General features: G+C 44.2%; 1 pseudogene; it reads right to left on the bottom strand.

Annotated features, from left to right (window-relative positions):
* The window catches only part of LOC120222061, a 169,038-nt pseudogene that overhangs the window by 108,785 nt on the left and 45,207 nt on the right, over nt 1–15,046 (bottom strand).

The following is a 15,046-nucleotide window of genomic DNA, read 5'->3' as shown; positions in this document are numbered from 1 at the left end:
GAGCTGTCAGCACAGAGCCTGATGCGGGGCTCTAACTCCCCAACTGCGAGATCATGACCCGAGCCGAAGTCAGATGCTTAACTGACAGAGCCACCTAGATGCCCCCAAATTTCATTTTTTAAATAGTTTCCCAAGAATTTCTTAATCCAGTCTGGAGACCGGAATCAGGCAAGGAATATAAGGAGGCAAATGGCTAACGGGAAGGTGTAAGTAAGGAGGCAAGGTTTAGTGCCAGGATTAGTCCAGCTGAGGTAGGAGACAGTTATGAAGACAGAGAAAAAACATGCAGACAAGAACATCAATTACATCTCAGATCATATATATCTAAGGAGAATTAGGCATTCTGCTACTAGTAAAGAGAGGAAGGCCAACAAGAACTTGTGATGAGGCACCAAACTATGGGAATAACTTTGCTAAGCCCTATAGGAAGGAGTATAACAAGCATGGAAAGAGACACAGATAGGGGGTGACTGAAATTTGAAGGAGAACAATTTATTATAGTTTCTTTAAGTGACTTGTGAAGTTCCTCAAGCCTCTCGTAACATTTCTCAGGTGTTAGCTGCAGGCTACTTATCATCTATCTTCTTCTTCTTTTTTTTTTTTTAATGTTTTTTATTTATTTCTAGGAGAGAGAGACAGCGTGAGCAGGGGAGGGTCAGAGAGAGAGGGAGTCACAGACTGAAACAGGCTCCAGGCTCCGAGCTGGCAGTCAGCACAGAGCCTGATGCGGGGCTCGAACCCACAAATCGCGAGATCATGACCCAAGCGAAAGTCGGACGCTTAACCGACTAAGCCACCCAGGCGCCTCATCATCTATCTTCTTAAGGGTTATCGGTAGGGGATTATTCTAGTTAGCAGTTACTTTCCATTCCAAGTGGCTATCAGGTGTCAGGTGGGCTGCCCTTCTTGAGAATGATGGATCCAGGTGGTTAGTCCTGCAACCTTGAGGGCTGTGGCGTGGTTAGCACAACTAAACGGGGTCCCTTGCAGGTAGATTAGAGTGGTTCCCTTTTCCAATCTTTTATCCAAACCTTCTCCCCAAGTTTGTGAGGGTGTACAGTTATTCCTAGGGAAATACGTTTCCTGTCTTTCACCCACCTATGTATCTCCAATACAGTTTTTCCTAATCCTTGTAGTGGTTTTGTAGTTCTAAATTCCCTAGCTCTGTCAGGTCCCCCTTGGATTTGACTAGTGGAGAGGGGGTCTTCCGTATAGGATGTCAAATGAGGAGAATCCTATTTTTGCCCAGAGTCTACAGCATATTCAGAGAAGAGTTAGGGCAAGTTAGTTTCCTGACATACTTTTGCCGTGGCTGAATTAAGGGTCCAGATCATACGTTCCACTGTCCCTGAACTCTGGGTCCGGTAGGCTGCCTGTAAGTTCCATTGGATACCTAGGGTTTGGCTATTTGTTGCACCACCTCAGTCATCCAAGCCAGGCCATTGTCTGAGTTTGTGGTTACCAGCATTCCATGTCTGGAAATGACTTCCCTTAGCAAGGCCTTGGTTACTTCTTTTGCCTTTTTGGTGCATGTAGTATAGGCTTCCACCTAGCCTGAAAACATGCAGATGAATACCAAAAGTTATTTATATCCTCTATGGGGCCTTATTTCGGTAAAGTCTTCCTCTAAATCTTCAGAGGGTGTCCGACCACAGCGTTGCATTCCCGTAGGCCTATTGGGGCCTTGTTTGCCATTATTTTGAGCTCAGAGGAGGGAGCATTGAAAGACCAAAGTGCAGAGAGCCGGTAGTCAAGCAATTACATAGTAACTGCTCAGTAAGGTTTCAAGAACATTTTTTTTCCTAGGTGGGTGATTCATACTGTCAGAAAACCACCTGATGGGTTAGCTTTTCCGGTATATAGACTGTTTGGTCCAGAAGTACCCACCGTCCTACTTTTGTCTGGCCTCCTTTTTCCTGTTGTGCCCTGTTCTTGAATTGTATACTTTGGGGAAGTTGGAGATTTTGGGACCAGCATGATTTTTGAAGGTGTGTGTCTTCCCACTGTTTGTTTAGCTGTGGTGTCAGCCTGTTGATTCTCTTTCAACACTGGGTCCTTTCCCCTTTGGTGTCCCTAGCAGTGGATGACTACTACCGAACTCGGTTCCCAGACTGCCCTTAATAGTTCTAGGATTTCTTCCTGATTTTTTATTTCTCCTCCTCCTTTGGTCAAAAGCCCTCTTTCCTCGTATAGAGCCCCATAGACCTGTAGAGTGGCGACAGCATATCGTGAGTCAGTGTATATATAGGCCCGTTTGCCTTTACTGAGTCTAGTGCTCTTATTAGGGCCAACAGTTTTTCTCTTGGCAGTGACTATCGTTGTCGAAGGGCCTGTGCTTCTCTGACCTCAAAATCACAGACTGCCGAATAACCAGCATATCTTTTGCCTTCATTCATGAAGCTGCTGCCGTCGCTGTACTGGATGAGGTCAGGATTTGTAAGGGCCTGTCTGATATAGGTCGGGTTGGCTAGGATAGACTTCATCAAGTACCTCTAGACAGTCGGGCTCTGGGGACCCCGTGCCTGTGGAGAGGAAAGTGGAAGTGTTTAGAGTTTTTACAGCTTCCAGTCTTATTTGTGGGTTCTCATATAGTAGTCTCTGATATTGTGTCATCTGTGCATGCATTAGGCAGTGTTGCCCTCTAGCATCCATCAAAGTAATAACAGAATGGGGAACCTTAACATTTAGATTTTGCCCCAGTGGGAATTTGTCTGCTTCCTTGATTAAAAGTGTGATGACTGCTTGTGCCCTGAGACAGGGTGGCCGTCCTGCCACAACCAAGTCACTCTGTTTTGAAAGATATGCCACTGGTCTTAATCAAGGTCCCAATTCCTAGGTGAGAACTCCCAGGGCCTCTGCATTCTTCTCATGTACATGCAGGTTGAAATCTCTTGATACACCTGAGAGTCCCAAGGCTGGTGCCTCCATGAGTTTTGTTTCTCTAGTTTTGAACACATTTTCTTGATTGGGGCCCCATGAAAGGAGTGCTCTCTCTTCCCCCTTTAGTGTCTTGTATAGAGGTCTGGCCAACTCCGAAACGCTGGGATCCATATTTGACAGAATTCTGCTGCTCCCAGGAACTCTCACATCTGCTGCAGGTAGTGGGAACCAGAATGGCACAGACTAGCTGTTTCCTTTAGGCTTCCAGCATCCATTTGCCTTGGGTAATTTTGAAGCCCAAATATTTACCTTCCTGTTGGCAAATCTGTGCCTTTATCTTTGACACCCAATATCCTGCCTCTGTTAGTAGCCTGAGTGGGGCCCTGGTTCCCACCTGGGTCCTCCTGGGACTGGCTAGCAGAAGATCATCCATATATTGGAGGAGGACACATCCTAGGTTCCAACCCAGAAACCTGGCTAAATCAGATGTCAGCGCCCCACTGAATAAATTTGGTGAATTTTGAATCCTGGTAGCACTCTAGTTGAAGGGAACTGTTCCTTCGCCCCTGTGGTAGGGATTTCCCATTCGAAAGCAAATAGGGTTAGGCTCTTAGGTGCTAGCTGGAGACAGAAGGTGATCCTTTAAATCTAGACATGTGAAGCATCCTGCCTCAGAGGGTATGAGTCCTAGAAGAGTGTATGCATTAGGCAATGCTAAATGCAGTATGACAACTGCTTCATTAATGGCTCTTAGGTCCTGTACAGGGTGGTAATCCATCATCCCAAGCTTTTTCATGGATAGCTGAGGAGTATTCCATGGGGACTGGCATCATTTTAGAAGTCCCCATTTGAGTCGCCTGTCCAAGTGTGTCTGGATGCTTAGGTATGCTTCCTAGCATATTAACATACTTTGACAGGTTGGGCCCCAGGCTTTAGGTTGCTGGAGACCCGCTCCAGCCAGTCCAGGGGTCCCTGAAGGATGGACGGTGTCAGCAAGACTGAGTGAGAGAGCCACAAGAATCTTTCTGGTCACCAGGCAGGTATCTTTACCCTGTCGGTTTTGGTGTCTTTATTTATAGGTCAAACAATAACATGGCATCAAAAAATGGAATTTTTACAATGTATCTCTGTGGTAAGACGCTTTGGAAAGTGTACAGAAATAGGGTTACAGAAGTATTCTTGCAGAACTACCCCAATTATAGTGAGGCTGAGTAACTAAAAACTGGGTGTTCTTATTTTCCGTCAGTCTTAAGTACACTTAGCAGAATTATAACTCTTAGGAAACCTTAGTCTCCAGTTGAGGGCTTAGTAACCAAATGAGAGTTGTTTATACCAGAATTTTTAAATTTCATGAAAAAATTTTTTAAAGGTTTTATTTATTATTGAGAGAGAGAGAGATAGCATGTGCAGGGGAGGTTTAGAGAGAGAGGGAAACACAGAATCCTAAGTCAGGTTCCAGGCTCTGAGCTGCTTGCACAGAATCCGATGCAGGGCTCGAACCAACAAACCGCGAGATCATGACCTGAGCGGAAGTTGGACGCTTAACTGACTGAGCCACCCAGGCGCCATTACACCAGAATTTTTTAGATGATAAATTCAGGAACCAATAAGCACAAACCATGTTTTTAATGGGTCCAAATAGTCTTCCTTTCTTTACAATAGGAAGTTGAAAACTCAAACCTATATTCAGTAATCATGCATTTTATTTGGAAACAGGAGGGGGAGGGGAAGGCAGAAGAGGCAAGGTGACAGCAGGAGGCAGAGAAAGAGAATCGCAGTTTTAAATTTTGTGAGCTCAGACAGAGGAATAGACTTCAGGTTCCTTTTGTTTTCTTTTGTAGGCAGTCCGTGTCATTCCGGAGAAGACAGGGAATTTCCCCAAAACAAAAGGATTTTTGGCAGCTGCTTAGAAATAGTCCTTAAAGTCCCCGTCCAGAGGTAGACTACCCACAGTTGGCTCCAGTTATAGCTGTTAACCTGGGTAATGAGTGAGAGAGAAGGCCTCACATCTACTAGGCAGAGGAGCAAAGAGAGTTAGCATCCCCTTCAGTCTCATTTTATCTCAGGCAGACCAATAAGCTCCCCTTCTTGAGGTCCCAATATCTGCTGGGTTTGGGGGACCCTTTCCAATTGAGGCACTCATTTCCACGAGGCGGTGTTGCAAAGAGAGACAAAGGTTTGGAGTGCCCCCTCAAATGAGGAGACCAGTCAGATGCCCGTCTGGCTGTGTCCCGAAGGATTAGGTGATGCTTAGCCATAGGGGTCTCAGCTTTGTGACTTATGATCAGAAACTATTCCGATGCCGCCATAGACTGTATGCCGTTCATCACGGATTTGCAGAAGGTCCCACTCAGACTCTGTCAGCTTTTGGGGACCTTATGGGTGCCCACCCCTGGAGCCACAGACTCGATCCCGGCAGGCAAGCCAGATCGGGTCGCACATTCACACTCACGTACACACCAGAGGTGATTGCATTCCCTCCCACAGAATTCCTACAGATGAGACTAAAGGACAATGACAACAGGACCAAACAGGTACATAAGTGGCTACAAAACAGGTTTACAGGTTACAGAAGTGGTCACACCGATGGCTCGGTGCGCCCTGGGGCAGGAAGTAGAAGTGCCTCCATCCTTCCACTTAATCACCCAGACAGAAGTACATGTGCGTTCAGAATTCAGATGGCAAATTGACTTGCCTAAAGAGGTTTAGAAAGGTGACTCCCAAAGATTAACTGGGGCCACTTTTGGGGCAGCAGTAAAGACAAGAGTGTTTCCCTCGGTCCCAGGACATCTTCAGGAGCCAGGGAGGCTGCAGGCGAATGAGACCGGAATCTGGAGATCTGAGGTCTCCATAATCTTGGTGGGACCTCCAAAATGTTATGTCGAAGGACACAGAGACCAACGGAGACCACTGAAGCCGAATGAAGGGAGTCTTTATTGCCAGTGGGGACCGCACAGGGTTAACACAGAGCTCTAAATGTGCGGGCCCGTAATCTATTTGAGGGAAAGGTTGTCATGAGCCTGTCTAACCGGTTGAAGGGCCTGGTCAACAAACTTCACAATGATCTGATATCCATCCGGGATTGCTACAGGGGATGGGAGTCCTGGTGAAAGAGAGCCCATAGTTTCCATAGTAACATTTATGGCTCTCAGATCTTGCAAAAGCCTCAATTTTCCAGATTTTTTCTTTATAACGAAGATAAGCGTGATCCAAGGTCCTACGGAGAGCTCTATATGATGTGCTTCTAGATGTTGTTCAATTAGTTGTCTTGCTGCTATTTTTTCAGAGGTTAGAGGCCATTGTTCAACCCATATAGGGGGAGCCTTCCCGACTGTGGGGTCAGCAGCTAGTAGAACAATGGCCCCTTCTCTAACCTATTTGACTAGGATAACGGAGGAGGAGGAGGAGGTGGTTTGGGGGGCAGTTCCTTGAATTTATCTATTTGATTAAATGAAGTTTTTCTAGCCTGGATGGGGAAGGCCCAATTGTTTGATGTTAATGTTGAAACCTTTGTAGTGGTGGAGTTGGGGACAGTCTCTGAGTCCACCTTATTATTTGGAGGGGCAGTGGGCTTGAAGACTAAAAATTGAGAAATTTGTTGAAGAGATATCTTTACCCCCTTTTTGGTAATGCAATGAAACAGATATAGTTTAGAGATTACCTTCAAGTCTCTGTTCGGCGCCCCCTGCTGGAGACCCATAATGAAGGTTAAGACTGTCATCATCCTGGAGTCAACCACGGGTGGTTGAGGGGTAGTTCCAGTTCCCCTCACGGTCTTCTTCCTGAGCCAGGGGACCGTTTAAAAGGAACCCAGTGAGAAAGTTTGAAGTCAAAATTGAGTTAGTGGAAGTCCTCTTTTTTTGCCCTTGGATTTTATTAACCATGAGTGGCAGAACTGGGTCTGTCTAGGGCCACTGGAGCCAGGTGCTCTTGCACCCTTGGGTCCTGCTTACAAAGTGATTCCCCAAATCAGTCAAATAAGCGTACATCTCACCTCGATAGTTACGAGGGTGTGTGTGTTGTGAGAGCACTTAAGATAGTCTCTCCTAGCGAATTTCAAGTGTATAATGCGCTAGTATTAAGTATAGTCGCTGCTATAAATGTTCAGTGGTTACACATCCTGCATAAGTAAACCTCTTATCATTTGATCCCATGTCTGAACATTTCCCCATCCTCAGCCGCAGGCAACGCACATGCTAATCTTTTACAATGTTATCTTGTTTTGTATTCCACATATATATGATTTCATACAGGGTATATTTTGCTGTGTGAGGCTCATTTAACTTGAAATGTCCTCTAGGATATTCTATTGCTGCCAAGGGAAAGATTTTCTTCTTTTCTGAGGCTTTTATACAAGCAATAAATTAGATGAAGGACCTCTACCGGGAAAAGAGCTAATACCAGAGAGGAATTTTTTTATACAGCGTTACCTGTCTGGCTCGGTAGACATTTGTTTGGCAAACATTGACTCTTTCCCTCTTTCCTTTTTCCTGTGAATGTACTTCCCCCTTTGTGAAATTCTAAATCCCTACCCCTTCTCCTTAAGTCACAAATGGTACTTAAGCCTCATTTGCCTGACTCTGACCCTCATCTCCTTGATGTTCCTATAATTACATTTTTTCCTCTCATGGAACTGTCTTATATCAGTTTCATTATGGGAACCACCAAAGAATTGAGGAAAGATGAAGAAAAATGGTTTCCTCTCCTACACATTCATTCTCTTGTTGAAAACTGACCTCTGTACTTGAAAGCCAAAATCTAATGTGAAGACAGAGTTTGGGATAAAGAGGACCAATAGCTTTCTTGCTCTGGCAGGTAAAGGAGGCTGCGCCAGGTTAGGGCCTTCAGAACTGCAGGCCCACCCAGAGGAAGGGGCTGTGGGGATGTAGGGAAATACAGAATCCATCCGCTTTTGACAGTTTTTGTGTTTGTGCTGCCATCTTTGTTCGTCATGTTTTCAGTGTGGTCCTGGGTTTCTCATTTTAAAAAAGACTCAGAGAGGCACCTGGGTGGCTCAGTCATTTAGGTATCCCACTTTGCCTCAGGTCATGATCTCACAGCTTGTGAGTTCAAGCCCTACATTGGGCTGTCTGCTGTGTAGAGCCTGCTTCAGATTCTCTGTTGTGCTCCCCCCTCATGTGTCCCCCCCCCCGTCAAAAATAAACATAAGAAAATGTTTTCAAGGCTAAGAAGAGATGAGGGGAGGTTTCCCCAAGAAGAAGAAAAGGTTACTTGGTTAAATATCAAGCCTTGCTGATGGTTTAATGCCGCCATTTTTTATTTTTGTTCAACTTTACACTTTTAAGCGATTTCCATTTCAGTCACCCAGGCAACAGTATGAAGACCGGCTCTTATTTTACTGTGAGAAACCATTCAATATTTTCCAGAATGGCTAAAAAAGAAAACTGTGTAACACGAAATTTGAATGAAAAAACAGTAATTAGAATACTCGTATATGGCGAATGGGAATTTAAAAGGTATGTTTTATTTGGAAAATTATTTGGCAGCTGATGTGGGAAACAAAGTAGAAGGCAGTTAAATTAAATTTCCTTATACCTGGCAGCCTATTGACAAATACTTGAGGCAGGTAGAGTAAAAGTTTCTCCAGGAACTCCTTACTGTCTTAATGCAAATGCTTTGCTAGAGGGAAAAACAACTTTCGCTTGACAATAAGTTGGCCTTCAGTTTCCTGGGAGTCTTCTTTAGCATATGAAAATCTCAATGGAAACTTCCCCTTGACTTTATCTCCCCCCCCCCCATTGCCAAGTATATAATCAGTATCCCTTCATGGTCCTGGGGCAGCTCTTCCTCCCCATGGGTTCTGTCCCCATGCTTTAATACAATCATCTTTGTGCACCAAAGACGTCTTCAAGAATTCTTTCTTGGACATTGGCTCTGGACTACACCATTATCACCCCGAAACGTCATCATGTGCATGTATCAGGGGAAGGTCCATTTGTAAAGGTGTCTCCTTCTGTGAAGCGGAAAGGAGAAGATGTACATGGACAGGTACTCTGATCAGTGGAGAAGGCATGGATTTAAATCTGGACAACAAGCATGGTCATGAGTATTGTTTTTGGCCTGGTCACTTCCCCAAATGATTCCCAATAGAATAATCTGTGGAGTTTCAGGAATGAGCATTGCTGCTGCCCTCCCCCTCAGATTCCACAGCTGGGTGAGTGGAAACAACAGTGTTGTTTTAGTGAAGTGCTCCAGGTGATTCTGTTAATGGAGTTTTGTTACATCCATACCCAGGGTTGGGGATTTGTTATCTTGAAGATTGAAAGAATGAAGAGGTGGACAATGAGCAACAGGCAAAAGTTTATTAGAGTCTAAGAAAGGGATAGTATTAGGAAAGGTCTCTTTACATAGAGAGGGCATTGGAAGGTGAATACCAGTGACAATAGACAAGGTACTTTGTTTTATGAGCTTTGGGTCTCTTCCCCCTTCAGGTCTCTCCCTCAGGTCCTACACTTACTGGCTTAATAACTCTAGGTAATGGGTTGTCCATTCCTGATTGGCTCATTTTTTTGTGTGTGTGAGGGGTGGTCTAGGGCCATATTGTTCCTTGTGGGTCTTATGTTTTATGGTATACTACTAATTTTTAGGTCTTCAGTCAATTCCTGGGGGATCCTGAGGGGGGCGTAGGTGGTGTCACATTCTTAAGAGAAAGCTTACAACTGAGGGGGTTTGCTGTGGTCAGACACTCCCAGCATTGTTCCAAAATGTATTATACTCCACCCAGGGACCTTAGGTCCTAATCTTTCCTTTTCTGCCTACTGAATCCTGTTTTTTCTATCAACATTCTAAGTGAAGCCAGAGTTAAACAGGAAGGCTTCCCATTAAGTTCAGAGTTGAGTGCCCGCTTTGGCCCAAGGAGAGGTAATAGGGTCTCCTGTAAAGGAGTTAGGGAGGGTCAGGTCCGTGTAGCACGCGTTTTCAATGCTCAAGCAGAATTTGTGGGTGTCTGGGAGGAAGGCCCCTAGAAAGCAGAGAAGAAAAACTTAGGGCTTGGTCTCCAGGTAGGGGCTCACAGTTTGTGAATAGCTCCTGACACAAAAGACTAGGAAGTTGGGCCTTCTCTGCATTTCAAAGCCCTGCCTTCAGGGGAGCAATTTACCAGAGAAGAGGCTGTGTTGGTGGCTTTAAAGACTTCTTCTCCTTATTCAGCTGTGATATTGCCACAAAGATCTTCTGAGAAATAAATCTAAAGAAGGAGGAGGTGAGAGAAGAAATGGCCAGTTTTCAGGTAAGCCTTGTGTCCCAGGTGGGAGGACGTGTCGTTCTCGGGATATTCCTTGCATGGAGACATCGCAGGGCATCTGGGTGGTTCAGTCCGTGGAGCATCAGACTCTTGGTTTAGGCTCTGGTAATGATCCCAGGGACCTGTGATCCAGGCCTGCATCAGGGTTTATTCTGAGCTTGGAGCCTACTTAGGATTTTCTCTCTCTCCCCATTCCCTGTTTGCATGCACGTTCTGTCTCTCTGTCTCTGTCTCTCAATGAAAAACATTTTAAACGCCAATGATTTTTGTTTGGTTGGTTTTAGGTCTAGTGATTCTGCTTTATGCTAAAAAATGGTTTTTTTTGTTTACTTACTTTTGAAAAAGACCTATTGTGAGGCGCCTGGGTTGCTCAGTCAGTTGAGGGTCTGACTTTGGCTCAGGTCATGACCTCCCAGTCCGTGGGTTCGAGCTCTGTATCGGGCGCTGTGCTGACAGCTCAGAGCCTTGAGCCTGCTTCAGTTCCTGTGTCTCCCTCTCTCTCTACCCCTCTCCCGCTCACTTTCTGTCTCTGTCCCTCAAAATAAAATAAAGCCATGAAAGAGACAGAGTGCAAGTGGGGAAGGAACAGAGAGAGGAGATGAAGAATGTGAAACAGGCTCCAGGCTCTGAGGTGTCAGCATAGAGCCCGATGCAGGGCTCGACCCCACGGACTGTGAGATCATGATCTGAGCCAAAGTCAGATGCCTCCCTCACCACTCAGGTGCCCCCTGCTTTATGTTTTCACCTTTATGTTTTCACCTAGTATTTAACCTCTTCAGAAATGATATTCTAGATGAGGTCTTAGGATCACTCCTCCCCCATATTCCAGGAGACTCCTCTCCCTTCTCTCCAACCTGGCTTCCAATGGGGCAACACAGTTGTCACTCTGAATTAAATTCCTGCCAGTATTGAATATAGTCCCTTTGTGACAGATCCAGAGGGGAAAGTGTTGGAGCCAAGTGTCCTATTGGTGATGAGGTCTGGTCCTGGGATAGCACTTGAGGAAACCAATTCCCATTTAGGTCTGATCTCAGTGCTTCTCTGCTCTGAGTAGAGTAGCACACTCCCTGGTGAAAACACAAAAACACAAGATGGATATGAGGCACAGAATAACCTGGAATGTTCCTGCTCGTTTGTGTGTAAAAAAGATACTCTAAGATATATGACATGTTACAGGACATGGAGAGTATGTGATTGAAGGCAGTATAAATGCGCTGTGTCCTCAAAGTGGTTTCTATTCTGATTTGCTGTTTGGGGGTCACAAGAACACACCTGTGGTCCTGTGTCCTGAGGTGTGCCTCAGGCACTGAGATCACTTTGTTTCCTTACAGCTGACATTACCTTCTTTGATTTGGCTTTGTGCTGCCAGATTTCTCACCTGTAAGGTTCATATTTTCTTTCTTATCAGCTGTAAGGAGTTTAGACAGACTCCCTGAGTGATTTCCAGACAGCATCACATTTAAACTGCAAACTTCTTTCTTCTAGTTTCTCTTTCCTTGTATTTTTTCCTTTGTTTTTTTAAAGTTTATTTATACTGACAGAAACACAGGGAGAGCAGAGGAGTTGCAGAGAGAGAGCACAAACCCCAAATAGGCAACACAGCATCACCACTGAGTGAGACACAGGGTTCAGATTCACAGACCAAGAGATCCTTACCTGAGCCGAATTCAAAAGTCAGAAACTTAACTAATTGAGCCACCCAGGATCCCCTGCCTTGTAGTTTCTGATGAGGAGAATAAAAGAAAAAAAAAAACATAGGTAAAATTAAAATTTCTTACAACTTACCACCCGCAGAGAAACACTTGAGACTGGCAGAGGGAGACCTTCCTCCCAGAATTTATAGCTGCTTTAATAGTAATGCTTCTCTAGAGGCAAAAGGCAAGCTTAGCTTGACCACAGTCAGACTTCCAGTATCCTGGGAGTCTTCTTTAACATAGGAAAATCCCTTTAGACACTGTTATTTCTACCCTCCCCCCAACTGAAAGGGTGTAACCAATGGCTCCTCACAGCCACACTGCAGCTCATTCTTTCCACAGATCCTGCCCCTGTGCTTTAACAAAAAAGCCTCTTTCACCAAAAAGTCCTCAGGAATATTTTCTTGAGCATTTATTTCCTCCTGGCCCACATCATCACATCAGTTTCCAGTGGACAAGGAAGGCTCTCACCTTTGTGTAGTACATGTAATGACCTCTGGGAGTGGAGGTTCTTAAATGAGTCAGACTTTCACCCTGTAGGTTTTTATTTTGCTCCATGGTCATGACACAGACATGCTCTATTTCCTTCTATGCATTTTCCAAAAAGGAAAAGAAGCACGTAATTACCATTTGGAGTGTCTTAAAATTCTGAACTAAAACAGAGCCCAAATGATCAATGAAACAAAAGCTTTCAGTGAGGGGACCTGCGTGGCTCAAGGTTAAGCATCTGACCTCCACTCTGGTCATGATCTCCCCATTCCTGAGCTGGAGCCCTGCATCAGGTGAACAGGAGCCACCCCTCACCTCTCTCCCCTGCTTCTCTCTGCCCCTCTGGTATTCTATACTCAGCTCTGTCTCTCTGCCCTGACTCACTTGCACCCTCTCTCTCAATAAGAAAATAAATAAAATTTTAGAAAATAATAAAATTTTAAAAAGCTTTCAAAGAAACAATATGTTATGGGATCCTGGAGTCCCATGGTCAGGACCATTCTTGTATGGTGCCAGATAGTTTATTGAAGTAGCTCAGGGCCAGGACCCGTGGGCAGAAAGAACTGTACTTTGGCTGCATGGAGCTTCTATGTTCAAGGGGGAGGGTAGGTGCATGGAGTATTCAAACACAAATGTTTCTTTCACTTTCTACTTGTAAGACGACTCCTGCAAGATTTCTCTGAGGCTCATCATTCAGTTCCATATTAAGCAGTGGTGAGATGTGCTGGCAGTCACGAGACCTAATAAAAATGCAGCAACCAGGGGTACCTGGGTGGCCCAGTCACAGCCTGGAGCCTCGTTGGGGTTCTCTCCCTCTCCCCTTTCTCACCACGCTTACCCACCCATGCTGTCTCTCACAAAATAAACTTAAATAATAATTTTTTTTAATGTAGGAACCAGCCTTTATTTGATGCATATCAAAAGTATAGGACAATATGTTAGCCTTCTGTGCTGAAGGGTAAAAATTTCTGATAGTATCCCTTATCATCCTAGAGTCTGAAATAACTTTTATTTGGAACATTATATGTGTTTTTGTTGATATGTGAGTTAAAGACCTAACGATCATCATCTACAACTAGTTTTAGGAGTTTCATGTCACTGAAAATATTTGTTTTTTGAGAGAGGGAGAGAGAATGTCAAGCAAGCTTCACATTGTCAGCACAGAGCTTGAGATATGGGGATCAGACTCATGAACTGTGAAATCATGAGCCAAAATCAAGAGGTGGACACTTAACCAACTGAGCCACCTGGGTGTCCCTCATTGAAAATGTTTCTTAGTCACCATTACAGTTTTCTACTATATGACGTTTAATGTCTGTACAACTTCTTTTAATTATGGATGAGAGCACAGAATGGATAAAGAGAGATGTAATCTCATGTACAAACCTTCCCATCCTTCTTCTCAGGGTTGACATCTGCTGTGAACACTGCTTTAGGGTCCCCTCTGTATATTGACAAGTGTGTCATTTTAGGTCAACTCTAGGTCAGATGACCTGTGTTAAAACCTAATCCTTACCATGTACCAGATGCTTGACAATATATTCACCTAGGAAGAAAGTTTCTGTTCTCTTGATTATTTATATTCCGTTAATTTATGAAAAATTGTTAATGCTCTCTATGAATCAGGAAATGCTTGGAAAGCCTGGTCGCCTTTCTTGCTAGTCTAATAGAACCTGCAGTTGCTATAAAACCCATTCAGTTCTAAGTCCTCCAAGATTTCCGGCCTTTAGTTCTTCCTCTTTGTTATTGAAATATGTGTCCCTTGGCCCCTTGATGACTGCCTTGTTAGAAATTCAAACACCTACCCCATCCCAGAACTCTGGCATAGAATGTGCATTCAAAAAGATCTCCTAGGTGGTGCTGTGAAATTCAGATTCACATTAGAATATGCTAAATACATTTGTAACTCCCCAACATTTTCCATTTAAGAAGTATATACCACATGCACTGTAGGATATAAATACAGTATGTATTTGCATGTATATGCCTGTGTTGTTGCCTTCATCTTACAAATCCTCTTGAATAAATACAGTATTTATAAAGGTTCTTACCTCAAAGTTAAAGAATATATTAGAGCATAATACTGGGCTACAAACCATCTTACCTCATAAAGCAGGAAACTCACCTAAGCCAGAACCAGTTCTCCTAATATAAGGGAACTAACAGGAGTTCAGTCCTTGGTGAATCACAAAAAAATCTATACCAGGTGAGGATGTGAGACAAAGAAAATGATTTACAAGAAATAAAGACATCACAGGGAGTAATTTCCAAAGCAGTCTCACAGAGGAAGGGGGAATGGTGTCCTTTCATTTAGGGTTAGGGTCGATATTCAGAAAGGGGAGTCCATTATCTTATGTAGAGTTGAGTAGAAGGTTGCACATGAGCCTTAAGAAAATAGTTCTATACATACTCTGTATATTCCATCATGAATGAGCTTTGTACTCCTCCTTGCGGGGAGATTTTAGTATCCCAGTGAGGTACAAGGGAGCTCCTGGGTGGCTCAATCCAATGAACTCCCAACCCTTGATTTAGGCTTAGGGCATGATCTCAAAGTTCTGAGATCAGGCCCCAAGTTGGGCTCCATTATGAGCATGGTCCCTGTTTGGAGTTCTGTCTGTCTGTCTATCTCTCTATCTCTGCCCCACCCCCACTTGTGCTTTCTAAGAAATACCATTAAAAAAATGTGTATACGTATATACATACATACAAAGGTGAAGGG

This window comes from Hyaena hyaena, unplaced genomic scaffold (genome assembly GCF_003009895.1).
Source record: "Hyaena hyaena isolate Hyena2069 unplaced genomic scaffold, ASM300989v1 scaffold_838, whole genome shotgun sequence".
Taxonomy (NCBI): domain Eukaryota; kingdom Metazoa; phylum Chordata; class Mammalia; order Carnivora; family Hyaenidae; genus Hyaena; species Hyaena hyaena.
Note: the sequence above shows the minus strand (reverse complement) of the source record. Positions and strands in the feature narration are given on the sequence as shown.